At 39.7% G+C, this 26,611-nt stretch overlaps 2 long non-coding RNA genes across 2 annotated transcripts in view; both read right to left on the bottom strand.

Moving 5' to 3' along the window:
* Positions 1–15,547, bottom strand: part of LOC309436874 — a 27,657-nt gene extending 12,110 nt beyond the window's left edge. Inside the window, exon 1 of the long non-coding RNA XR_014183421.1 lies at positions 15,480–15,547. This is a non-coding gene — a long non-coding RNA (uncharacterized lncRNA). The remainder of the gene's footprint in view (positions 1–15,479) is intronic.
* LOC309436873 lies at positions 15,548–26,611 on the bottom strand. The gene is made up of 3 exons (XR_014183420.1): positions 26,501–26,611; positions 24,264–24,400; positions 15,548–16,011 (listed from the first exon to the last, which is right to left on the bottom strand). It is a non-coding gene; the product is annotated as an uncharacterized lncRNA (long non-coding RNA).

Here is a 26,611-nt window from a genome sequence, read left to right as displayed (position 1 = left end):
GGTTACAAAGACCAGCCATGGAAACTTGTTTTAGATTGTATATACAGATTTATGAATAAAAAAATGCTAGTAAATCAATCTTTTAGTACGCCACTGGTCTATGGGTGCACAGGTTTATAAGTGGTTTTTACTTTTTTTTTATTTTTCAGATTAGGGGATTACTTTTTTCATTCATTGCCACAAATGAGTTAACAGGGATGGTCAAGCAACACATGTCAGTCCTCAGAAGGCAATCCTTCTATTTCATGGCCCTTTATCGAGCATTCAGCATGGCTATTCACTCACTGTTACCAGCAGGCAGATGAACCTGCGCTAAAATTACCATAATGTTATACAAAGCTTGAGTAACTGTTATGAATAACAATGGTAGGAGAAGGTAATTCAGTGTTTTTTATGAAAAAGATATATTTACCTTAGCATAATGACTTTAAAGATATTTTCCAATCTAAATGATTATATGGTTCTATGATTCTATATTTCTTGAGCTCAGTAGTACTGTTACCGTGCACAAAATCCGTCCTGCAGCACCAGATACGTGGGCAGAAACCTTCAGCTGCCTGAAGCATGGGTGCTGTCCAAGGGGCAGAGGTGTGGGGTGGTGGTCAAGAGGGAGCCACCTGAGTACAGAGACCCACAGGTGAGATCCTGGGCTCTTTGGTATAGTCTTAAGTTCTACTTCTTAATCAGCAACATTTTTGCATTTTTGACATGTCTGAGTATCATTTGTTTGGGGAAATTCAGATCAGAATCTCAAAATTAATTTGTTCCTCAATGCTGTTAATCTACAGTACCAACAGAACTGCCAATTTTGTTGATCACACTTTTTTTTTTTTTTTTTTTAACTTTAGAGTAGGTAGAGAAGCCATCTGGCACAACGAACCTATGATCTAATGAAGCACCAATTGCTCTGAGAAATAACTGAGTTTGGAAGGAGTCCCCAATCCCTCCTAACAAAGCAGCTTAGCCATAATTTTTTTGTAATTAAGGTACACTGTATAGCAGTAAAAGAATAAAGCAGAGGAGTATAAGAGGTCGTTGATTCTTCTAAATAGTCAGCATTTCCTTCCAACTTTAATGATTAATTTGTTTCTGTTTTTCTCTGAAGTGAGCTGACAACTGACTTTCCAATGTACTCGCAATAATATACTCTCGAACTGCTGGCTAAAATGCAGGTGCATCTGATGGTGGTTTTGCTTGGGCATTTTCCATGCTACATTTCGTCCCCTTATTATAGCTAAGCCCCAACAGGGTTTTTTGTTCTTGCAAAAGAAACAGGGAGTTTCTGGCTCTTGCACATCAGTAAGAGTACTTTCAGAACTGATCCTCTTCAATAACTCAATGCAATAAGTGCATAATTGGATGGTGTAGCAGTGTGAGAAAGGTCAAGGGAAAAGGAAATTACAGAAGCTCTTCTATATTCTATTAACCATCTGATAATATTTTTTTAAGGTTTGCCTTTCTTTCAACATCCTGCAGTCTGCATTCTGTATTTTCCAGTACACTGTCATTTCTAACTTTAAAAGCAACTTGAAAATAGTATTTTTATGTTAGCTCTTGATAAAGATGGTCTCAGAGGTCAGTTTTTGGAAATCATTGGGTCTTTACAAAAACATTTATTACTCTGCCAAGGTACAGTCCCACATTTGTGAAGCAATTCTGCACCATGCTTTTCAAACCACAAACCATCATGGAAGAGCAGAGTGAAATCTTCCCTGTTTGTGGAGCTGAGCCCAAGGAACATTCCACAGTGGTCTGATTTGTTTTGGTGGTTGTTTACTCAAAAGTCACTGCATCATGACCAAAGCAATCCTTTCTCTCAGCTGTAAAACCACCCAGAAGTGATTGTTGTCCAACACCGAGAACTGGAAAGAAAGCAGAGGGTTTCAGATAAACAAGCCCCCTCGGAGACCCTGAACATCCTGACTGGGTGGTGAGGGACACAGACAGATCTATTATTCAGAGGTAATATCTGAGAAACTCTGACATAACATTTTTCATGGAGAACGCCAGAAATCAGTGAAGGGTTTTTCAAGCCAATGTATAGATACAAATCTTGGAGACATTTGTTCTGTACTGTATATGGCTGCAGGGAATTCATTCTTGCTGAAAGGAAAAAATGGCGCTGGGCTTTTATTTGTGCCTTTTGGGTTTTTCTTTTGGTTTCTTTCCTGTTTTTCTCACATCAGGGTGAGTAAATGCCTGCTGGTGATCCTGTAGTAAAATCTCTGTGCCAACAGGGAGATGAGAAAGGTGAAGTCAGACATGGACAGAGGAACAGACCTGACTTTGCCCAACTATCTCCTCTGCTGTGTCTATCAGTCACACAATAACGTGAGCCACCTTATCTGCCAGCAAACCTCTAATTACCATTAAGGTTGTATGGTATGACTATCCCATTACATGTTCCATCACTTTTCCAGTCTAAAATATATTGCTTAATCATTTCACACATACCTAAAGCAGCTCTTAAACTGTTGTACAGACCTTTGTCTACATCTCTACATCCATGCTGGAAGACCAAACTAGAATGAAATTACTAAAGGATGGAGAAGACAAGCTCCAGGACTGATTCCTCCCAGTGTTCAGTGATAAGCGCTGAACAGCTGATACTTACTGTGGTTTCCGTTGGTGGCTGAACATTAATATTCAGCTGTAAAAATGGCTGAGAGATATTAAGGAACATGAGATGCCCAACCATCTGCAATCCTCAGGCAGGGGAGGACTGAGAATATAATTTATTCACAGCTGTCTTAAAAGATATAACTTTGGGGAACATCCCCAAATCCCATCCCGTGCTAGTAAATAGTCCAAAGGCAGCCCTGTTCTCTACAGCCTGGGCATTGATCTGCAGCTCTGTAGGTTGACAAATTATGGAGGAAAATTAGGGGACAGTAATTGGCAAATGACTCTCAAGCAGGAGTAGTAACAAGGACACTACAGGACCTAACTTGGGTATCCAACAGTCTGGAAGGTACTTTGGCTTATCAAAAGCTTTTCCTCAAAAGTGATTTTGATGTTAAATTAGGTTTTCAGCAAAACAGTATTTTTTAAACACTGCTCGTGTTCTGCTGACAATTTTGATTTCTTTATTCCTGAAAAGAAAACCCCATATATTTCTGTTTTCAGCAAAAAATATGCCTAGAATTCAAATTTCTTGTTTTCTTAGGTGTTTTGTTTTCTTTTGTTTTGTTTTGTTTTGTTTGTTTGTTTGTTTTGCAAACTTACTATCAAGAGGTTCAGGTGGTTTGAAGTCCTTTATCCACAAAGCAAAGTGGATTTCCATCATGGACAGCAAGTTGTAGAGATGCTGCTGGTCAGGCCCTTGTACATATGTTATCAAGGCTTAGAGCACTCTGGAAGTGCTGCAGTGGTTTTGATCTTCAACAACAGAGCTATGGGGAAATCAGCCATACTGGGGAGGTCTTCCATACTTTAGAAACATTTCAGCTGCTTTTTCCATACTTAATGCATTTTTTCTTACCTTTCCCTTGCTCCCACTTCTTCACTGCCCTGTGACACATCCTTTGATAGCTCTGCTTTCCCACCCATACCTCCTAATGCCTTCATAAACTTTTATCTCCCTCTTTCACCACAAAGGGCTCTGAGCAGCGGCAAACCCCGAATCACACAGCCAAGGGAAAAACACAGCAGAGCTTTCATTTTTCCACATAGGAAACTGGGCAGAAATATAAAATCTAACAACAATGGAACAGAAATGCGGCTCCTACACAGTTAGTGTGTGAAATACGTGTGCAAGCCTGATTCAGTGAAAAGGACAGACTAGATGAATCCTTCCAGTCATAAATGCAATCCTGGGATCCTCCTCTGGCATATTCCAACTAAGTGGTTCCCAGCTTCCCTACCCCAAAAGTCCATGGTCCTATTCTCTGTGCTAGCAGCCTTGGTTTACACAAGATGCCTCTTTGATCTCAGCCTGGAAATGGTAGAAATGCGATGGTGAAATCAGGAGTCAGCAAGCCCCACACTGCCTCTGATAAAACATTCTAGAGAGGATTAAAAAATAAATAAAAACCCAGTGTTTTAATGGAGAATCCTGCAAATATGGCACAAGAAAAATACACTAACGAACAGCCCTTTGATGAAAAGAAAGGTCCTGCGGGAGCTGCCCAGCATGAACACCAAGTCAGACCCTGGAAATTAACTTTTTCTCTCTGGCACAGCAAGGGCAGATTATGTGCTTTGTTCAGGCTTTCCTTTCGGTGCAATTCATACCTACATCAGCTCTAGGAGAAATCCTTAAACAGGTCTGGTCCCTCCACAGGAACAATTTCTCAGGAGCCTTGTAGTATAAATTCACTCCAGCCTCAAAATGTCCCATGTCATTTAAGCTCTGTTCTGCAACCTGTGCTGGATGACTTTCACTGGTCATTATTGTCTCTTTCCATTTTCACTTCCTGCCCACCCAGCTACTGTTTTAGCCAACACTAGGAAGGGTATAAGAAAGAAAAAAGGCAGGAGATCTCCACAGTGCATTTAGGCTGCCAGAGAGCAGGAGATGGCATTGCAGGTGATGTTCGAGGCTGATGGTTGCTTGTCCCTTCTTTGCCAGGTCAGCAGCAGACAGAACCAGATCCTTCAGAGGTACAAGGTTTGTCTTGGAAACCAAAGTGCCTCCTCATAAATCTGGGCGCATATTGTGAGAATAATGCAGCTGCTTCCATGAGATGGAGGAAGGCATATGATATCCAGTTTCACAGACTTTTGAGAAATTGAGTTGTATTTTTTTAGAAAAATTAGATACCCACAATATTTTTCATCTTTCTGGGCCTTGTTTTCTAGGCAGTTGCTCATCAAAGAGTCTTCTCTGTGTCTGTTGTTGTCTTCCCTTGTTTTCTCTAATGGAAAGCTGCTCTGAACTCTCAGCCAAGCTGGGGATATAAAATATATCCAAATGATCACCCTTTTCATAGGTGTAGGTGTGAGCTTGGTGCTCCAGTGCACAGTGTTTGCCAATGGTTTTATGCTGTATGTACTGTAGTTACATAAAAAAGGCAGGATGATAATCTTCAGTGAAGTTTGTTGGATCAGTCCTATAGACTGGAAAAATAAATGCATTTGTGCTTCTCAAAATAGTTTCTTCATTATTCTGTTAGACCAGAGCTGCCAATCTCATATTGCACTGTTCCACTTGGACCCTGGACTACCATCAGGAATATGAGTAGAGAAGAGAAACTTCACATCCTTAAAGCTAGCTATAAGGCTGGTTGCAGAGTGACTTTTAAATAAATGACACTTTCTGATGCTGCTTGACCATTATAAAAGGACATCTCTGCATTGACTTAAAACTGAATGGCCAAGGAGTAATGGTTGAAAAGTTGCTTATTCTTGGTATAACACATGGCTGGAAATATAGGGTAATTCCATACAAATGGATGGTTTGTAGCATTTTAATAAGGTTAAATGAAATTATTTCTGAAGAAACCTTATTTTGATATTATGACACATGCACTCAAAACCTTAACCGAGCTAGCAGTAGTTTAGTGCAGGGTTCAAAGGATGTAAAGGCCTGACCCACAGCCAGACCAAGAACTCCTCTAATTCAATCTGTTCTCTGAGAACTCACAAAAGAACAGAGAGACACAGGATGCATTGATACATACGAGCTTGAAACACCGATCATGTGATTAACCCATGAAGAGAAGGTGGCTTTTCCAAGATTCATTTATCAAAGAATGAAGAAAGACATGGGTACAAGGAGCCTCATGCATACCTTTTCCATCGCATGTAATCTGACTACAAGCCAAACACTTTATTCCATAAATATGACAGGCTAGGTGAGCCTTCTTTAAGTTCTCCCTGCCAGGCAGCATGGCTGCATGGCAGCATTCTCCCCTTGAGCTGGGATGCCTCTTGATGTCGATCCTCAAGGCAAAGAGACCTTTTAGCAACAGCAGATCTTTGGTAAGTTGCTGGTAGCATGCTGAATTAATGCTAATGCTACTCAATATTGATTATTGAAAACTTTGTATAGATAATTCCATTAGACATAAACTGTTGTCCAAGTCCAAGACTAAGTTTGGACCTAGCCACATCGAGGCTCCATAAGGAGTTTAGAAAGCAAGGGCGTCCACTCTGAAATATGTGACACAATGGGAGGGTAGTCCTCACCCTTTTGTGTCTCCAGTCTCTGTGTGAATAGTTTTAACTGGATTCTAACTCAATTTTCCTTTGTATGTTCCTTCCATGCAGTAATTAATAAGGTGAAACTTGCCATCAAACTTATTGAACCTCGGTAAAGCACTGTTAAATTTTGTTAAATTCCATTGAATTTATTGAACTCCGTCAAATTATTATTCTACCTCAATGAAACATACCGCTACTTCTTCTGAGTGAGGTACATTCCACTCATTCTCAAAAGGTATATACACATGTTCTATGATTCCATCCAGTGAATGGCATGATTTAAAATTGTATCATTACTTAAATTTACAAAACTTCTACCATAAAATCATGGTATTAGTGGCTGAAAGGATTCTTTGCATCTCCCACAAATTTTGTACTTTCTTTTCCGTTAAAGGCATTTTTCTCCCTGTTCTGTTTGTTTGAACCAAATGCAACTGTGCATTTGATTTTATCTTCATCGCACTTCAGTCCCAGCTTTTTCCTAATGTTCTTCAAGTCTTCACTTCCTCTTCACAGGATTACTGAAGCAGCACCTATGTTTGCAAAAACTGGGTATTTAAGGATTTGTGATATAACTGTACGACCCCTTCCAGAGAGGCATAAACCAGCAGCAGTGTTAGTATATTGCAGTCTCCAAAATGGGACAGATGTAATTGCATATTTTCTAAACTATATTTTACACTTCAAACACACAGTTACACCATTTTGGTAATTGCATCGGGTTTTCCACATGCTTCAATTTCAGCTCAGACACCATCTTTATAAGAAAATAATACAGGCATTCTAATAATCTTAACATTTTTTCTATTCTAGTAATGACAAAATGTAAACAGCTGATTCATAAAAGATATACTTTTCCAGAACATATATTTCATACCTATCTTCAGTAAAAAGAATGTGATGATGAAGAAATACCGTCAACAGGATACTATTGACCATAATAAGTGAGAAAATGAGGGGGTGGTCTTTCTGATTTGTTCCCTTTTTCCAAATAGTAATCTGACTGCCTGCTTTCATTCTCTTGGAATTATTTTTCGAACCTCTAAATCATGAAAAAGAATTGTCATATTCTTTCCCAATTCTAGTAACTCAGTGGTAACATTATCAGCACCTGGTGTTTTGTTGTTCCTGAACTCCCGATTGCCTCTTGAATCACTTCAAAACTTAATTCTTCCACAAATAGCTCATGTGTCTGGGAAACAGCTTTTTATTCACTATTAACTATCTCCCTGTAGTGGACACATAAAAGTACTACGGCTTGCTCTTCTGCAATTGAGTTTTTTGTAATGAAAAGGTTTCCTTATTTGTTCTTTATCAGACATAGATGTGGTTAATATCCTCTCTTTCATGCATCAATACCCTTATAAAATGTGTTTATTTTGCTAATCTTGCTATCGTGTTTCATCTTTTCCCCCAAGCCAGGGAAGTATTGCCTTTCTCCTTATACTGCTGACCTCATGACTTTCCCTCTGGCTTTAGAGTGTTTCTCATCCAGAGTTCAATTCTGATTCTGAAGGCTACAGCCTTGCTATATGTCAATCTCAGTTGCTTTCCTGCAACCTTTATCAAACTGTTCTTTTTCTGTTATTTTCAGGCTTATTCCTACAATCTGTTCTAAGGCTTTTTTTATCATATCTCTGCAGGTGTCCCACCTGGTATCAATTTTCTCACAAACATCACAAAATCCTTTGAAGACTCCAAGCACTTTTAACTACTGAGCAATATTCCTGTCCATATTCTGGATTCCCCAAAGATTCTGTATTGTATCTGTGTCTCATCTGCTTTATTTTATTTTTCTCAGTTCTTGGTTGTAGCAAATAGTTTTCCTATACTACAGAGAGCTTACCTCCAGCCAGCTCCCCTCTGCTTTCCACTGTCCTGAGTGTCACTTCTACATCTTTAACAAAGCAGTATATTGTGCAATCTGATTGATACCAAACTATTTTGAGGTATTAACATATGTTTTTGAATGTTTGCATGAGCAAACAATATGACCTTCACAACCTCATCTTTGAACTGTGCAAGTGGCATTTGAGTTCTATTTATTCTGTCTTTAATGCTCTCATCTGGACCCCATGCATCTTCTTTCCCCTCCTCAGGATATCAATTATCCAGGAAAATATGGGCAACTGAAATAATTTTAGCTTTAGTTCTTTAGATCACCTATCTTCTATTTTATCGTCAATGAGGTACACCAGAGTGAGAAAAGTCTTTTGCTAGTACCTCCCTTTAAGCCACAGACAGAAGTGCACAGAGGACTGAAAACCTAGTTGTTGCTACCAGCGTACTACCACCAGTGAGCCAGGTCCCGTTTAATGCTGCACAACTACTCCTCCATTCCAAAATAGTGCCAAACTCCCAATTTCAAGAGATTTGTTTCCTAGTCCTCTTATTTATTTCATGACTGTGATAACCAAACAGTTAGGTGGTTCCTGTTTCATGCAAAGTAAGAATGCTAGATGTTCCCATTCCCCAGTGTTATTTCTACAGATCGGGTTATTCAGTACAAAAGGTAATGTGGATATCTGAAGTTTTTATCTTTTCCCAATTTAAGTTTTTACTGGTGAAGGGACCAACAATGTGCACAACAACTAGTTTTCAGGGATGAGTTCTTAGACTAATTATTGTTCTTCTACATGTCTGACCTGGCTAATCTTGGGCATACCTGCTGCAACACAAAGAATACATAATAGGTATTGGTAACCAAAAGACTAAGGACTATATCAAACACAGGCTAGCACATGCTCTTGCACAGTGCTTTACACTATTTGCTAACTGAAAAACTAATTCACTCTGTAAAGTAGTGTTAAAATTTATTAAAGTATTAAAATTAAAGTATTAAAGTATTAAAATTCTAAACATATACAAAACAGCAAAATGTAAATAGGAAAACAACTAAGACAACTGAAGGAGGAAGGGCAAGCAAATTTAAAACAAATAATAAGAAAACCTCACATTTATTAAATTTGGGAAAACAAAATTTAATTGAAATTTCATCACTTGGGACTGTATTTAAAGTCAGAAAGTATAAAGAGTACAAGGTATCTCCATGACCAATGTACATTGACTGAAAGAACTATGTCCATCTAGGAAGCTGAACTTAGAGCTTACATGTCTTGAAATTACTGGAAGTTTCCATACTAAGTTTATTGACAATTTGGTTTAACACTGATAGAGTGATGATCTAAGCAAGTATCCTGCACACTTGAACAGAGCGGGGCTTCAGTGGAAGCCTCCCAGGGAAAGGGACTTCAGTGGACCATGGCAGACGGGAGTCAGTGATGTGTGTACCTATGAGCATGTGGTCTTTGATAACTGTGAGTGGTCACATTGGTCCCTCCACAAGTCCCACCAGTGTTGCAGAAAGACAGGCGTGTTGTATCACCTGTCTCACTTTGTCTCCTGACAGTGGGATGCCACAGGAAGAGAGGCTGCATGTGTCTCTGAGAGCTCTTCTGAACAGCTCTCCAAATGAGCAAAGTATAACAGTAAATAACCAACTAAAAAGAAAAAAAAAAAAAATCAGGCTTACATCTGAAATTTATTCAGCCAAAAGACCAGAACCAGAAACATTTTTGGCCCAAGAACAGCACAGAATGATGCACCACTTGCAAAGCCTACCAAATGCATCTTCTCATGCATTAAAGCATCATACACCAAATCCTGGGAGATGCACAAGTTTTCCAAGCTTGCTTTGGGAATCATTGACATGATTTGGCTGCAGAATCTTTGAAATATCCAAACCATCTTCAGCTGAGCTTTCAGCTGAGCAAAGAGCAGTGAAGCCAGGCCCTCAGCGCTTTCTTCTGTGCTGACATCTGGTGGCGGCCACCGGCTCTTCCAGATGACAAAGCTACCACTGCAGTTGTGTCCAACACAAAGAATATTGCATACAGCAAAACTTCAGAACAGCACTTATTTCCCCCTGAAAGGCCCTTCTTATTTTTCTAACTAGAACCAGCTCAAGTGACTCAGCAGAAAGAGTGCTTGGAAGAGGGATGTATTTTCTCAAAAAGCATTTGTGGGTCATTTGAGCCCATTATTTGTAGAGAACTTTTCTCACTAATTTGTACATTAGATTTAGCAAATGTGACATCCTGGGAATGCTGTTTGGTTGGGGAATTGTTAGTGTGATTAGACTGCACAGTTATCTTATTCTAGCATGCTTCAAGGGGGATGCTTCAGATTGAGGATCAGAAAGTTGGTGTTCATGAGGTGAAAAATTACAAAATATTATTTTTTTTTTCCTTTCCAAGTGAAATCATCTAAAAATGGGAACCAGATTTTGAGCATTTGTGCTAATACAGCTATTTTAAAGGACTGACCAAAGAGGTTAAGTGCTGGAGCAGAGAATATCATCACCCAGGGCAGAAAATATCCTTCACTCCACCACATCAGAGAAGACTATACATTCATCTAATTTTACAATACTTTGGGGAAGCCACAGGAAAATAAACACAGAAGCATCCCTGGATTTATTTCTTTTTAGTAAGGTTCATATTTTGCTGTTCATCACTCTTATTCATGCACGGGCACTAAAAAGTAAACTCTTAAAGCAACATTAATTACAAATAAAAAAGGTCAAAATTTTTTAAAAATATTTTCTGGAGAAATTCTGATTCCTGACAGCATTGTCTGTAAGATACAGGAAATATTCACTTCCGTTAAGTTCTTTTAGGTTCCTAACTCATATAAAGCCATACTCATGGAAATTGGAAAAATATTCTTTCTAATTAAAACTGATAAACACTATGCCAAATGCTCTTTCTCTCTTTTCTACAAACACACAGGAAGTTTTATTGTTAGTGGTGGCATATGTAACTTAATATTCAAGAATATATTATAACACCAGAAGGGAAATAAGAAAAATGTTTTAATGGATGTTTGTAATTAAGCTTCTAATTTGGGGTTTAGTTTTCCAGACATGAAATTTTAGGATCCTAACATAGGAAAAACATTAAACAAAACACAGTCTGTGTCTTTATCATGAATCAAAATACCTCAGTATTAGAAAATTAGCATGGCTTATATTTTCTGTTCATTTCCTGAATTAAGCAATAAAGAAATATTCTTATGAATGTTTGTTCATTTCAGGCAACAAGAAAAAAAGTGATTAATTTTTATGGTAGTTTGGATAGAATCCAGAATGGCATGTTTCCAGCTCACTGCAACAACACTCAGAAAGTCCAGATGATTTTGATAAACACTGGTATCTTAATGTTTGTTTTCCTTAAAACCTCATCTGCAGTTCTTTCAGTAATTAAATTATCTCAGTGAAGAAGAAACTTGTTTATTTTGGTGCACAGAGATTAAACAATTCATAGTAATGTTAGGGGTTTCCCCACTTGTAACAATACTTCTGAGAAGTGGCAAATTCTAATAATGCCTTTCCTGAAAAGTTAAGCCTAAATGTATGTAATCCTATGTATGAAACTCCAGTCTAAACCACTGCATGTCAACACAGCCAGCTCACCAGGAGGTTGTGAGCCCTGTTGTGTTTAGGTGACATTAAATCCAAGTGCAGCCCAGGCTATCTGCTGGTGGGTACAAACCCTCTGTTTTGCTCCTCACCTCCTTCCAGCTTTTATCTCTTTTCCATTTTGACTGTAACCTCTTTGCTGTGGGGACCCTCTTTGATCCCCTCTTTGCTTATTGCCAGGGCAAAGGATTCCCAGTCCCGGGATGGTCTCTAGGTGCTGCTATAAGCCAAATAATAATAAATGCCGCTATAACTGTTTTTCCAGATACTAAATAAGTACAAGGTCTCTCCCTGGTGTCTGTGCCTCCTCTGAAAGAGACGGACAGAAAAGTAATGGTTTTGGTTGACTGTGACTCCAATTCTGCAGGGCTGTTGTCTTACCCATGCCACATCCCACCAGTGCAACCAGCTCCCCTGACCTGTACTGGGACAAGTGGAGGGTCCGTCTGCCCCAGGATTTAGAGCCCATGTTTCAGGTCATTAATGCTTTAACTAAACAGAAGCACAGCACATATATGTCCCTTTTAGATTAGCGTATCAGGAAATCTACCCAAAATATGGCCTCTCCTCACACCTATTTCCATTTCTCTGAAACTGGCAGGTTCTCTTGAACTAACTATTTGAGGGGAAGAAAAAGAAAGAAAGGTTATTTCCATCAGCCATGAATTTGTCTCCTTAGTAGTGTCAGCAAGAGCGGAGTGATGACCTTGTAAGACCAGAGTGTGTTACACAAACCAGCTATTAAATCCTAATGAGATGAGATAGGCCAAACGTCTCCAGTACTGATTCTGCTTTTGCTTATAATATGCACACCTAGCATCCCTTAGCTCTTGTGCACATTATAATTGGAATTATAATCTCAACATTATAATTGGAAAATGGTTAAGACAGCTCAACCTGTTGAAAGGTATTTCCCCCCATGACTTTGTGGTTTAAGCAGCTGCAAATTTGATGTAGTGTCCCTAGCTCATATTTATTTTTTAATGCAACACCTATTGTGGAACTGGAGAAAAACAACAGATATCTAAACAAAATGAGGGAGATAGAGTGTGACTCTAACTAGACGGAGAAAAACAGATATTTGGTTGCCCATTATACGTTTCCTTCTCTCTGCTCTTTACTGGAACTGAAACATCTCACTTGCATTTGTAGAAGTACTTTGAGACTGATGGGCAAAAATAGAATATACAGCCAGGTATTATTGGTAGTATTATTTTTAGTAGTATTACTATTATTAATTACAGTATAGAGCCCCATCTCTTTGTTTTCTTACCTCACCATTTGCTGAGGATGTCACCTTGTAGACTTATTAAGATACTGTTAAAATGCAACCTTCTGTTAAAATGTGACCTTCTTAGTCCACTCTGCTTTGATGACTGACCAGCCAGCCTATCCAAATGTCAACATACAAAATTATATTACATGGTAGTTCATGTTTCATTCTGCTGCTCTAAGGAGAAATTTGAAAAAAAATAATCACAGTACCTCATGGCTGACACATACACATAGTAACAGCCAGTCTGAATTCCAGTCATATAACATGGGTGTTCTAGCTCATGTCATCAAAACTAAAGCAGATTATGGAGACTGTCAGTTCAAAGAGAAAATGCAATCACTGACGTGCAAGAAATGGACAGTGGAAATCATTAAGAACTAGAGGTGCTTATTACTTCTTGCTGCTGAGTCTGTTGAGCAGACTGTGGAGGTGTTCAGATGCTCATGAGAGCAATTAATTTCTAGAAATATCTCTGAAATCAAAACTCACCCTAAGAATTGTTATTGCTGTGAATGGAGCACGATACTTAAAGAAGTCAGTGTGCTTTAAAACAAACAAACAAACAAACACCATAAGACACAAAACTAACCAAACAAACCAACAACAAGAACAAAAATAAAAGGAAAATTAAAAAGGAAAAGACCAACTGACAAGTAGGGACGTAAGCATTTTTCTTATAAAGTGCTTTGTCCTAATATGAAAAACTGGTGATACAGCAGCCAGAAAACTATTTTTACAATCTACTTCTTGGGGCAATTTTAGGCAGTAAAGAGACCTTAAAAAACCCAAATAGAAAGCTGAGAAGATCTGAGGAAAATTTTTGTGGCTAGATCGCAATTTTGGTATTATTCTTTCCTTTATATTATTGGTGATTCTTTGGAGCAAGAAAATTTACCTACTATATCAATTTTGTATTCAGTGTATGTTCATAAATTGTTTCTGCATAGGATTAGCTCCTTTCTGAGGGGAAGCACAAGAACCCTCCTGTTAAGAATTACCAAATCATCTGCCCGGAGATGTTTTTCCCAGCTCCTCTACCCTCTCCTACATTCTCCTGCTCAGAGATACAGCATGAAATTTACAGCATTTCCAAAGTTTCCAAAGCTTAATGCAACCAAAAAATACAATGGCTTCTAGATTTTCAGTCCCAGTTTGAATTATATTTAGTTCTTGTCTTTGCTAATACCTTGCAATAATGAGTGTTAGTGGTTTAAAATACATTAAGTCCATTTCCATGTGTGTGAATCTTACATATCCTACCTTGCTTCAATGGTTCCTTGCTCTGGTGTTGAACGAGACAGGAGACAACCAGTCCTTTATAGAATCATAGAATCATTTTGGTTGGAAGAGACCATAACCTAACTCTAGCACTAAACCATGACCCTAAAAACCTCATCTACATGTTTTTTAAACACCTCGAGGAATGGTGACTCCACCAGTTCCCTGGGCAAACATGTTCCAATGCCTGACAACCCTTTCCATGAAGTTTCTCCTAATATCCAATATAAATTCTCCCCTGGCGCAACTTGAGGCCATTTCCTCTTGTCCTATCACTTGCTGCTTGGGAAAAGACACCAACACCCTCCATGCTACAACTGCCTTTCAGGTAGTTGTAGACAGTGATAAGGTCTCCCCTCAGCCTCCTTTTCTCCAGGCTAAACAGCCCCAGCTCCCTCAGCTGCTCCTCATCAGACTTGTGCTCCAGGCCCTTCACCAGCTTCATCACCCTCCTCTGTGCTCTCCCCAGGACCTAAATATCTTTCTTATGATGAGGGACCCAAAACTGAACACAAGATTCAAGATGGGGCCTCACCAGAGCTGAGTACAGTGGCACAATCACTTCTCTAGTCCTGCTGGTCACCCTATTCCTCATACAAGCCAGGATGCTCTTGGCCTTTTTGGCCCCTTGGGCACACTGCGGGCTCATGTTCAGCTGCTGTCAATCAACACCCCAGATCCCTCTCTGCCAGGCAGCTTTCCAGCCACTCTTCCCCAAGCCTGTAGCACTCCCTGGGGTTGTTGTGACCCAAGTGCAGGACCTGGCACTTGGCCTTGTTAAACCTTACACAACTCGCCTCAGCCCAACAATCCAGCCAGTCCAGATCCCTCCGTATGGCCTTCCTACCCTCCAGCAGATCAATACTCCCACACAATTTGGTGCTGTCTGCAAACTTACTAAGGATGCACTCAATCCCCTCATCGAGATCATTGATAAAGAGATTAAACAGAACTGGCCCCAATACTGAGCCCTGGGGAACACCACTTCTGATTGGTCACCAGCTGGATTTGGTTCCATTCGCCACAACTCTTTGGGTCCGGCACTTCAGCCAGCCTTTTGTCCATCGCAGAGTACACCCATTCAGGCCATGAGCTGCCAGCTTCTCCAGGAGAATGCTGTGAGATACGGTTTTAAAGGCTTTATTGAAGTCTAAGTACACAACATCCACAGCCTTTCACTCATCTACTAGGTGGGTCACCTTGTCATAGAAGGAGATCAGGTAGGTCAAACCGGACCTGCCTTTTATAAATCCTGATCGCATGGTTTTCTTGTATGTGCTGTGTGATATCACTCAAGATTACCTGCTCTGTGACCTTCCCCAGCACCAAGGTTAGACTGACAGGTCTGTAGTTCCCCAGATGCTCCTTCCTTTGCCATTTCTGAGCTACTGCCAAATGTAGAAGTACAGTTGATGGGACATCTGTAGCTTTGTGTGGCTTAAGCTCTGGCTGCCTCAAAGACTCAGTTGACCATTGGCAGGTGATGTTCTTTGCTTGATGTTGGCCATACACTGTCACCAGAAGCACTGATGGGATACAGAGCAGCAATCTGGTGGTCAGGTGAAGGAGAGGGTGGGCCCATGCTGCCTCTCCCAACGTACCTTTGGATTCAGCAAATCTCTGGCTCTCAGCCATGGACAGCGACTCAGTCTTAGAGCTGGCAGTACCTGTGTGCTCAGTGTGAACCCAGCTCATTCGGTGGCCAGCCAATATTTACATCTCCCGACGCACAAGCTACTTTGTTTCTTCGTCCTCTTTCCTGGAAACATCATATTTTATGCGTAGAAGTTCATCAATTCTTGCTGTTTCCTTGGCTTTCAATGAAGTTATAATTCTGAAAATGTGAAATCCTCATTAGTTGCAAAGAAGTCTTCAAGAAAAGCACCAAAGTGCTTTGGAAAGAACACTGGAGATAAATGCAAATGGTGTTAGTGTGACAAAGAGTGGTTTTGGTTTTAATAACAATTGATTCATTTTTTATTCCCTGTGACTGAAGATGACTCACTACTGTTTCTCACTTTTAATTAACAGAAGAAAATATAATCATAATATTTATTCTCTCCAAAGAAGTTCTGATTATAAGAAGTTACAAGAAGAAAAGGCAGCAAATCATACCTGTTCATCCCTGTCTGTGAGTCTGAAAAGCGTGTTCATCTAGACTCCACAAAAGGCTTTCCTCCCACCTGTCACTCCAAGGTAGACATCAAGTGCTAGTGTTTACTCAGCTTACTGACACTGGAGAAGCTGCCCAAAAGCTGATAAAAGTCCCTTTCTTCACTGACTCCAAAGGCCTCAGTCAGCCACAAAACTGGCTATGAATTACAGTGTTCAGTTAAACGACAAGCTCAAAAGAGCTGTTCACTGAAGGCAACCAGTACAACACCAGTAAGAAACCCCTTTGTAACTATTAAGAGAACTCAGGACAGATGCAAAAAGTTTCCTCCCTTACTGGGTAACCAGCAGGACCTGCCATGCTCAGAAAGGTGGTTTTACATTCACATCTATGTTTCTGAAAGCTGCAGCAACCAGCTCTATGCTTACCGAATATTTTGGAAGGAGAGACTCATGAGATGTGTTGTCCTAAAGTCTGTGCCATGCTCAGAGATGTCTGTTTTCATGTAACAGCTTGACTGTCTTTGAACTCTCTCTCGTTGGCTCTTACATCTGTTCAGTAAACAAGGGTACAGAGCAACTAGAAACTCAACCTTGGCACAGGAACAAAAGTTAATCAGAATGAACAGCAAAGCTGTCCATCTGGTGAGCCAGATAACTTGTTCATGATAGGGGAGCCTATTTATTTAGATTTGTTACCTAATGATTTTCCTGGCATGTAAAACTTTTTATCAATTAAGTGACAGCAGAATTTTGTAGTGTTGTGCACCTAAAGCATCATCAGGAAGCTGGTCATTCATGGAATTTTAGTTATTGGGTTTCTTTGTTGCTTTAATTTTAAATAGATGTGAATTGTTTAGCAGTCTAATGAGAGTCAGTGTGGCAGAGGAAGGGAACAGGGCAGAGGAAGGGAGCAGAACTTTTGCTCTGAAAGTGTTGAGAAAGCACCAAGCAGAGTAGAGCTGATACTTTAGATATGTTGAGACTGCAGTTACTTCAAATTTGTTTAAGGTGAAGACAATGTACTGCTTAGAGGAGAAGAATGTGTAAGTAGCAATCTTGTTTGAAGGCAGACCTGTCCTATTTGGGTCATGCCAGTGAAAGTGCTGTCTTTTGTTTCCTGTTTGGGTTATTTTGGCACATTACCTGAGACTCTGGTGTTTTGTCTTTATCGCATTCAGCAACATGTTTCCTGGTCATTAGGAATCACCAAGCTCTGTTATAATCTCAGTTGCATCTGTGCTTCCCAGTGGTTTCCAACTAATTCTTTCACTCCTGTTTATAAATCTCAGTGCTTTTCCTCCATCAGTGATTTTTGTGGATATGAGGGAGGCTACAGCTGAGAAAAGGCAGATGAGCAACCAGAACAGTAACAAGCTCTGCAACCTCTGCAGCCTTGGAGGTTGTGCTGCAGTGGTGGAGAGGGTTCACCTTGGTCCCTGCAGTGCTGAGAGCCTCTACAAAGGCACTGAGTGTTAAATGAGGTATTATTGTGTCCCAGTGAGGAAAAGGTGGTTTTTTTGAGAGGCAATGAGTGCAAAAATACTCATAACAACACTCATAACAGCACCGCTTTTTCATGACATTGCTTTTCAGGCAAAAGGTACTCAACCCTTGCTACATGTTGTACTTTGTATCTTTTATAATTCATCTATTTCTGCAGCTCATGTATTGGTCCCCATTGACTGTAAAGTGACATAACTGATAGAGGGTAGTAGCAACACGCAAAACTATGGATATTAAATCTTATATACTAAAAAATGCCTTAACCTTAACAGGACATGGAAAAAGAGAACGAGGAAGAATACAGAAGAGTATTAAAATTTAGGTCACATCTCTTCACCTAAAGGAACAGACAATGCATAGTGTAAAGAGAAAGAGGAGCTGGAAAGAGTGAAAGGAGCCATAAACCCCATTCTTGCTTTTTATTAAGAAAATATTACAAAAACTGGAGCTTTATAAAGATTTCCCTGGGGCCTATTCTATAGCAAATGTTGCTATAATGTATCTCATAGATTTTTTTGACATGGTATATTAAAAGGACCATGGCTGATAGAGAGGTTGGCTGATTGCCAGAGTGGGATCCATAGCTGGATCTACAGAGGCAACCTCCAGTGTCAACATTTACCTGGTGGTGGGGAAAACGGCAGGGGCTCCTCCAACTCCTCTCCTGCTGTGCAATTTTACACAAGAGGAGATGACCGAGGCCTTGTGGCTTTTCCTGTTGTGGTGTGAACATCCTTTAAGAAAGGAAGTGGTTGGCTTGTCTAGACAAATCTCATGGGGGTAGGACATCCAAAGGCTCAAGCTTTTAACCCGTTGAGAGTGCTGTGTCCAGAATCAAATTTAAAACTTTTATTAGAGCAAATACTGGAGATTTTTGACTATTTTTCATTCACTTGATATGGCAAACATTTTTGTAGGTTTTGCACTAGTCCTTTGCTAAGTGGTCATTTAATCATTCAGCAAATTGTTTACAATAATAGTTCTCTGCTTATTCTCTTTTTTCATTCTTATTACAACAGAAAGTTTTAAACACAGACTCTGTGTATTCAACTCTTTCTTTCCTGTGCTCTGCCTCTTTCAGCATCATGTACCTGTGAAGAGACTCCTTCACAGTGCTGTTCCACTATGCCCTTCGTAAAGTTACAAGAGTGTGAATCTTGGCCTCTCTGTAAATGTTTAGGTATTATGGACAGCAGCAATAATCTTGACTGTATATTTCAAATAATTTTCTATTTTAAAACATATATGATCTGTGCATATACATATATAAACACATATATAGACTTACATATGTTCTTCATGAATCTGTAAGCACACAAAATTCAGTTTGTTTTGCTACTGCTATCAGGAAGTCTGCAGTGTCATTATTTCTATTGACACCTAGTTACTGGTAATGGTTGAAAAAATGTCTGCTTTTATAAGAAAACAATTTTTCTTGCCTTTTTGAATTCTAGAAATAACTCTGAACACATTAACACAATGTAAGAAAAGCTGAGAGAAAAATACACAAGGCCATTTTAAAAAATACCCCCCTAGACATTATTCAGTTAACCAGAATGGATATTTTTTGTATAAAGAAAATCTCCTAATCTTCTATATGCTGGTTTAGTGTTTTGTTGTGTGGCTAATATCACAATACATAAAAGTTATTAAAGTTATTCAAACTGAGAATGAAGTGTGATTCAGGGAGACTTCCTTTGGCATGAAGAGAACATTTTTATCAGGTTGGTGACTCCAAAGCAGTGCTGGTTAGCCATTTTTGTGGGCTCACATCTCTGTATTTGCATTTCATGAGCTGAGAGAAAAAAGGCACTTCTCAGCTGCTACCAGTTTCTCTGACATCAGTAGTGAAATGATGAGCCCACTTGAGAGCTGTCCCTGTGTCCTGGAGGATAAACCTGGTGTCCCCAGAAGTTTAGGAGATTCTCAGTGTCAAGAATGCATCTGAGACGTGCCCTCATGGTTCACTCAGACAGGGAAATGCTACAGATGGAAAATTCCTATTTAATCAGTTGCAAACACTTCTCTTTCCTCAAAGAATCTGTGTTTTAATGTACCCCGGCTGTAGATGAGTCAGGTAAACCCAGGCCAAAAAAGAAGGCTTTATAATTCCCTTTATATCTGTGTGGATCACTGAAACAGATGAGATAGGGCTCTGTATGTGCAGATATTGAATCTTCTGTTGAGTAAATCTAAGTGCAAGAAGAATATCTGGCCTGTCACTCGAGCAGCAATGTCTTGAATAACAATCAACAGGCTGCTGAGCTGAAAGCTGTGTATGGCCAGCAACCCCAGAGTGCCATGCAGAGTGCCGGGGCTCTCCGTGAGGCTGATGCTCCTCAGGAAGGGACCTGAAGTTGTCCATGAAGAAAGCTCAGGCAGAAGAATTAAACCTGTCATGTCACTCTCTGGGTTTTGGGATGTTTTCTCATATCTCCTCAGAAAAAAAGAGTTCAGGTCCCCCTTGTGCAGAAGCAGGGATGGGATGTGGGTTCCCTCTCTATCAGCAAATTCTCTTGCAGCTCAGCCAGCATCTCCTGCATAAAAGTGTCGGGTTTGGCCCTGGCACATGGGTTCATTTTGCTCAGTCAACTGAGCAGCACATTGACTGAAACCCAGTCAGTCACTCCCCTGTGAAAGCTGAATGCTCTAGAGGTGAACTCGTCCATCTTGTGCCAAGAATGGTGTCAGACCAGAACTGCTGCCCATGGCAGTGAATGCTGTCACCCTGATGCAGGAGTCTCAGGGGAATGTAAATACTTCCTTGGATGAGACACCTTTGCCTGCTGAGCATGGGGTCACCAGTGCTCAGTGCAGATTCCTGGGCCCATTTGAAGAGGGATGAATGTCCCTTCTCTGCCCCAGGACCAGCCCCACTGTGCCTAAGCTCCAGACACCTACATCTTCCTGTGCACCTCAGCATGTGCTGCAATCGTTTCCGCCCTCGCAAATCACTGTGAACACTTTTCCAACTGCTTTCCTTTCAAGGTTCTTGCTCTTGCTCACTCTTTTCCTCCTTATGAGGGTATTACTTGGGTGTTTTTTAAGAGCCTCCAGGAGGAGATTTTTTACAAACTTATTAATCCTAGCAGCTGTGTGACTTGACACACCCAACAGAAATGAAGTGGAACAAGAGGAACAGGAGCACTCATAGGTGTTGAAACAAAACATGGTCCTCAGGCATAGCTCAGTCTATTCCTGCAACAGAAAGTCTTTCACAGCATGAAGAAAGTTATTAGCCTTTGACTTCTACTCATAAGCAGACTAGCCACATCCAGTTTTACTATGCTCATCAGTAGCTCCTGGAGATCCATTTTCAATGCAAAAACTGATTGACTGCTGTTTGAAAAAAAACAATGGATTTTCTATATCTATCCAGACAATGCTCTCTTCAGAGAGCATCAGGTGGTTGCTTAAGCCTACCCTTTCCTCTTTGAATCTATGATGGGTACTGCTATTTCTTCGAGAGATAAGAGAGCAGCTGAGGAAATACTCCTGGTGATAAAACTTGAAGATAATCTATTTTGCTGTGAAGGTTCAATAACAGGCTACTCATATGAAAGTTTGGGAGCTAAAGCAACACCCTTACACCTCTCTGACTCCTTCGGCTCCTGGTGTGTGTGGACGTAAGAGGGAAAAAAATAAGAACCCAATTATTCTGTGTTTGAATGATGTTATATCTGATCACAAGTAGGACATGGCACAGAAAAACCTTGGGGATGTGCTGATCAGTCACCTGGTAAAATATAATGACTCACAAAAAGCTGTACTTGGAATATTTCTCCTATCTAGTCCATTGCATGTGCTGAGCATTTACTGTAATACATGTAAAGTTTAATTTACTCCCTTTTCTTCATAGTCTCTTTCAACTCCCTAAAGTGAGTCAGTATGTTCAGCCAATGCATTTTGCTGTGCCTCCTGAATCAAATTCAAGACATCTTCCGAGCCATCTCCCAAATGGATACAGCTAAGCAGACTAGCAAGTAAAGTCAATTTACATAGTGAAACTGTTATAAAGCTCTGAAACTTGTTGTACAGTGGATAATCACCCTTCTACCCAGGGGACAGGAGGAAAATATTTCCCTTTTACCCGGAACATGAACATTGCAAGTAAGTTTGGCTGTAAAGATCATCATGGAAATTCAGCCATAATTTGTAGCTCTCTGGCATCATGCTATTATTTTAGGAATGCTGCACTTTGCCATCTTCCACTTTAATGAGTGTATTTTTTTAACAAGTCTAGTGTGAAAAATAGTTCCCACAGTCCATTAAAAATGAAGCACAGCAAAGAAATTATTTTATTTAACAAATGTAGTTCATTAAGTATGACTCTGGGACCCCACTTTTAAAAAATGTAATTGTCTTTTGTCTTCATTCCTGATGAGACCCTCCACCTTCTATCAGGGAGAACCCAGCACTCAGGCATTCAGCTTTTCATCCACTTTCAAGATTTCTTTCCACGTTATCCCCTCATTCCTGCCTTTGTGTTGTAGGATATTATATTTATAATGTTGCTTTTTAGCCAGGGGCCTTGCTTGGAAATTGACCAGGGACTGATGTGGGTTAAACTGTTTAAATATTTTTATTTTTCAAAAACTACCTTGAATACCTACGTTGGTTCCCAGCACACACCCCTCCAGCAGCGGTATCAGCATAGATGAAGGGGCAGTGTGGTGCAGCAGCAGGGATGAAGCACCAGGGAAGAAATGGGAGCACCCAAGGGAGAGAAGAACTTCTTACACTGACTTTGCCACCAGGTGCAAAAGTTGAAGATGAAAATCTGGGGTTTGTGCATGGATTGACAGAGAGCAATTAGTTTTGCTTTCAGGAATGCAAGAGCCTGGAGTTGCCTATATAATAAATGAACTGCTGAATTCCAGAGACTATATAACCCACAGTCAAATATTTTGGACATGGAGGAGAGACTAGGAAAGACATTTTGGTTTAATTTTAACAAGTCTTGTTCAGAATGGGGGAATAAGGCGACCTTTTTTTTCCCCAGGAAGAATTCCAGAGCTTCTAGTGAGGAATAATTTCTGTTTGCCCAAGAAAAACAGTATTTTATATAGATTTTCTTAGAATGACTTTCTGTTAATGGTGATAATTGCCTATGAGGTTGTACTACATGCTCATGAAAAGTATAACTTCTCATCCAGCACTTTGGATTTACTATGCCATTTCATCTTTCTAGGAAATGGGGATGAATCATACAAATGTGAATGTATATATACATATATATACACACATAAATTATGTGAGATTAAACTGTTCAGCAACTCTTTGTCTGACTAAGAGTTCCACAGAGCTCCTTTGTGTTCATCCTCAACAATAAATCCTATTTCAGTTTTGACAGTTGGCATCAATTTCCCTCAAAATCTTGTTGTTTTCACCTATGAAGTGCGAAATTCGAAGCATGGCAAAAATTAACTTGAGGAGTAATATATTTGTTCTGTTATTTTTGTGGTCACTGCAAAAATAGTGCAAATCTAGCTTAAGTCCAGAAAAAAATTGCCTTCTAAAATAAATTTAATCTATTTATGAAATAGATTCAACTCTCAAATTCTGCATTAATTCCAAACTGAAATGGAAGCATTTTATTTTAAAGTGAGAGGATGTTCCTTTTAGCTTCCTTTTCCTAAAAACAAAAACACAACAAAAACAAACAAACAAATAAAACCTACCATATTGTTTAAAGAAACATTACTAGAGATTGACAGCTGACTTTACATAGGAGAATTAATTTTTTATAAGCCTGTCTGTCCTAATATTACTGGAACAAGGCAGTAGATATCAGCCTGCCTTTATCACGTTTGAAGCTCACTTTCCTTAGCTTTTTGTTTCCCTTATCCTGGGGATCATCTTCCTTTTAAAGAGGCAATTTGTTCATGTTATCAGATGGTAATCTAGTATGTATATGGCCTGCTTAAGAACAAGGTCTGATTAAAGAAGAAAAAGGAATCACAAGTTCAAAAATAAGAGAGCTATGGTAAATACAAGTTAATTCATCTAGGAAATAAAAAATTGAATTACACAGGGGAAGAAATCTTTCTAGTGGAGGCACTCTTCTACACTAAATCATGCAGGGCAACGTGGAAACAGGAATGGCCATTTAAGTCACTCATAGGTCACAGCTCAATTAACTTCATGGTGCCTTGAGCAGATGCATATGTGCTTTTGTACACACCAGGCTTTTAACAGGCATGTGGGGTTACAGGGACCCCCACATTCTGCCAGACATAGATCACTTGAAAGGAAGATAGCAGAGCCCAGTAGACCTCAGGCTGGAAATATGCTGTGCCTTTCTCTTCTGCTATGCACATAGTACACAGCTGAAAACCAGCAGCTTGAGACATGGCCCTGCTAGCAAAAAATCAGCATTGGACACTGTCTGGAAACTGCAATAAGGCATGAATTGCTGAGTGACCTACAAAAGGCTATGGGAGACTTTCACATCTCAGTCTTTCTCACCTCAAACTGGCTTCAGAGAAGTTGGAAAATTTACGGGACTCTGCTCATCTGGTAAATGGGAAATCGGCTTAGTGGCTGCTTGATTTGCTCCATTCCTCTGCTTCTTCTAGCTTGCCTCAGGCTGGTAATTAAAAGACCTGTGAAAACACAGAGGTTGGGTCAGGCTACGGGTATCAGAAAAAAATAGGTAGGGAAAGGAGAAGGGGTTAGCTCGAGGATATGAGGACTATTTTGGCAGCTATAAATGGTGTGCAGAAGATGATGGGAGTGGCCACAGAGCCACAGACATCTCCAATAGCCCAGCCAAAACAATACACTGTAAAAGAAGCATGTAATTGGGCTAAATGCCAGATTTGTTATAAAACCTTAAGTGGATGAGTTTCTCAGTGTTTATTCTTCTATCTAAAAGAAACAAAAATGTTGGGAGAAAAAAACAGCACATATTCTATGATCCACTCCAAGCAGCTTAAAAAATGAATAATCAATAAAAAGAATAATGTGTTTTAAGGTAACAACTTATAAATAAATGCAGCTCTCAGGGGTCATTTACCTGGTAAAGCATGCAAGTTACTTCAGTCATCAGCTAGACATGAAAATAAATCCCAAATGTGGAATCTAGACTCTGCTGCATACCAAGTAAATAAGCTTTTTTTGACACCCGGTCCCTAGTCTATGGGCTGAATTTATTCCTCTGATGTCAACTTTCTCCTTTCACAGGTTGTCACACAATTGAATGAAGGACCCGTGCTGAAGACTGTGTGTCCCATCTCACAGTCTACTTTGCATACAATAATGCATCAGGCTTTTCATTGTTTGACACAAAGTAATAGTAATTGCTTTCTGTGTTGGCTTTTCCCTCTCCCAACATGACACAGTTACTCTCCTGAGACCAAAGACTCAGCTGTAATCTGAAGGAATGAGGTAACCTGAGTCAATTGTTTGGGCTTTGCAGGGCTGGACTCTGTGCAGAGTTGTGGGGAAGATGCGGCAGACAACGTGTTACCAGAATGTAGTCCATAAAATGAAGGAAGTAGCATGTTTTCCCATCTGCCCCATGTTTCAAAAATAGGAATCTTTTGTCCTGGCAAATGCATGTATAAATAACCTTGCTATCTGTGCTTTGCACAAATTGATATAAAGATATGAGTATTTGCTTTTTCCCCCCCAAGGTTCAATGGATGTTTTATAGTCAAAGGAAAAGATACTTTCAGGTGTCAACTAATATCATTGCCAAGAATTTGCATTTGTAAAACAGACTGGATGAAAAGTACTCAGTACATGATGTGAAAAGAAAAAAAATATGCATATGAAGGCGTTGCTGAAGGGGAAAAGCAGCAGACCAGGTAATATACAAGATGGACTGTGCAAATATTGACACTGGAAACATCAATGCTTTTGTGATAGAAATCACAGACACTGGAAGAGAATAGGCTTACATATCCCACTATGGCCCACAAGCTGGTGGAAGAATTCAGCAATTTGTGTGGACCTCTGCTTATAAGGTACTTCTGAAAATGCCACCATATAGATGTCCTTTGAGAAACAGGAGACTGCAGTAAGTACTATCGAGAAGGTGACCTTGAGGAGCCCAGATCTCTTCAAGGTTCAGTGAGATACAGAAACACCTGATTTTAAAATTCACTATTTTGTTTTTGAAAATTGTCAAAGTTTAATATTTTTGCTATTGAGCCCAATTTGTATCCATCTGGAAAGCAAGAAGTTGTCTGTCTTGTCATCTGGATATAAGCTAGAGTTTATGCAGCTACAGTAGCCAGGAAAAAGAGTTTACTTTAGTGGTGTGGTTCTTTCTGCTCTGAATCAGGGTGCACTTCATGATATATTTTACTGTTTAAAGGTAAATTCTCAGTATGGGGATTTAGAACATTTTCCCTTTTTTTTTCTTTTTTTCTTTTTTTTTTTTTTTTTTTTAAAGTGGTTCACTTTGCCATGCTCGAAACTTGCTTTCCTTCATTCAAATAGTTATATCTGTGGCATAAAAATATTGCTAGCTTTCCATGCTCCTAAAAAGGGACTCTTCTGTGGCATATTTCTTGCAATACCCTGTTGGTTGTTGGTTTCCAGCATTTACACTTCCGTTGTGTCCTTATTTTAAGGGAGATTTTGGGGAAAAAAAAAAAAAAGGAATTGCAGTTGGGTTCTTACTGTGCGTCACTGTACTGGGAATAGTACAGATTTTTCCCAAATATATCTAATGCTCACGCAGCTGTAGTACTTACAAGTGCTGAGCCAAAGACTGGGACACTGCAGTCTTCATTTCGGGGTGTTTACTGAAACAGTTTGAAGCAGTTTTTCTGGAGCTCTCAGGGCACTGTGTTTGTGCTTCTGCT

This window comes from Streptopelia decaocto (assembly GCF_964273445.1).
Source record: "Streptopelia decaocto genome assembly, chromosome: 2".
NCBI classification, from domain to species: Eukaryota; Metazoa; Chordata; class Aves; order Columbiformes; family Columbidae; genus Streptopelia; species Streptopelia decaocto.
The sequence above is the reverse complement of the archived record's forward strand: the minus strand, read 5'-3'. Positions and strand labels throughout refer to the sequence as shown.